Here is a 2,130-nt window from a genome sequence, read left to right on the forward strand (position 1 = left end):
ACTGCTACAACCATGAGTTTCTATTACTTTTCTCATGAATATTAACTTCTGACTGGTTTCCATCCAAAATCCTTACATCACTGCTAAATGATTCTGATGGTAAGATTATACCAGTTAATATCCCGGAGAGAATACTGTCGACACAAATTAAGTGAAATAATGCTGCTTTCTTTGTGAACTATATCTAGGAATTTTTCTACTACACTTAATGGTCCTTTTGTCATTGCTTCACTTGCATCAGGTAGAGTATCCCCACAAGCCTGACTCTCATTGTCTACTGTTTGAGATTGTGAGGGATCAAAACCTCTTGTATGTTGTTTGTCAGAATCATTAGACTCAAAATTACGAGCCTCTGTATTCTCCAATGTCTCAGTCTCAGATATTATAAGATGACTTTCAATACCTTCACCTTTCTTTTGATTACTGAGTATGGATATCATCCGTTTAAATATCTGTGGAACAGAAAATAAGTGGTTTATTCAATATGTTCAAGAGCTAAACTGTTCACAGTCTATATATATAAGCAAATTTGCAAGAATAATAGCTCATGAGTATCCATTATTCCTTCATTGATGTCATACTAATAATGTACAACACTCAGACGTGGGAGGCATTCAAAAGTAAATACTCCCACATTCACATTACCAGAAACGTTATAGTGTAACCATACAATGATTAAAGAGAGGGCTGGCACTTATCTATTGTGGAGAGATGTATGGAGAAGAGATACACATATCAAAACCTGTGACTGTGTGATGCACACATTGTTTCTTTGTAAATGAGTAGCTTCTTTTTTCTGATTCTACTGACTCCTACAACCATGAATTTCTTTTACTTTTCTCATGAATAGTAACTTCTGACTGGTTTCATCAAAAACCCTTACTTCACTGCAAAATGATTCTGTTTGTGAGATTATACCAATTAATATCTTAGAAAGACTACCGTCAACATAAATTAAGCGATACCATACTGCTTCCTTTGATAACTATATCTAGGAATGTTTCTACTTACACTTAATGGTCCTTTTGTCATTGGTTCAGTCACATCAGGTAGAGTATCCTCACTAGCCCGGCTCCCATTGTCTACTGTTTGAGATTTTGTGGGCTCAAAATCTCTTATATGTTGTTTGTCAGAATCATTAGACTCAAAAGTATGAGCCTCTGTTTCCTCAACTGTCTTAGTCTGAGAAATTATAAGGTGACTTTCTCCACATGCACCTTTCTTTTCATTACTGAGTATGGATGTCTTCTGTTTAAATATCTGTGGAACAATATATAAGTGTTTTATTCAATATGACCAACCTCTAAAATGTTAACAGTCTAGATATATGAGTAAATTTGCAAGAATAATTGCTCATGAGTCTCCATTACTCCTTCATTCGTGTCTTACTAATAATGTACAACACTCAGACATGGGAGGCATTCAAAAGTAAATATTACTACACTCACATTACCACAAATGTTGTAGTTTAACAATACACGGAATAGAGGGAGGGCAAGCACTTATCGATCGTGGAGATATGTATGGAGAAGAGATACACATAACAAAACCTGTGATTGTGTAATGCACACATTGTTTCACTGTATATGAGTAGCTGCTTTTCTCTGATTCTACACACTGCTACAACCATGAGTTTCTATTACATTTATCATGAATATTAACTTCTGACTGGTTTCCATCCAAAATCCTTACATCACTGCTAAATGATTCTGATGGTAAGATTATACCAGTTAATATCCTGGAGAGAATACTGTCGACACAAATTAAGTGAAATAATGCTGCTTTCTTTGTGAACTATATCTAGGAATTTTTCTACTACACTTAATGGTCCTTTTGTCATTGCTTCACTTGCATCAGGTAGAGTATCCCCACAAGCCTGACTCTCATTGTCTACTGTTTGAGATTGTGAGGGATCAAAATCTCTTGTATGTTGTTTGTCAGAATCATTAGACTCAAAATTACGAGCCTCTGTATTCTCCAATGTCTCAGTCTCAGATATTATAAGATGACTTTCAATACCTTCACCTTTCTTTTGTTTACTGAGTATGGATATCATCCGTTTAAATATCTGTGGAACAGAAAATAAGTGGTTTATTCAATATGTTCAAGAGCTAAACTGTTCACAGTCTA

Source organism: Schistocerca serialis, chromosome 2 (genome assembly GCF_023864345.2).
Source record: "Schistocerca serialis cubense isolate TAMUIC-IGC-003099 chromosome 2, iqSchSeri2.2, whole genome shotgun sequence".
In the NCBI taxonomy this organism is placed as follows: domain Eukaryota; kingdom Metazoa; phylum Arthropoda; class Insecta; order Orthoptera; family Acrididae; genus Schistocerca; species Schistocerca serialis.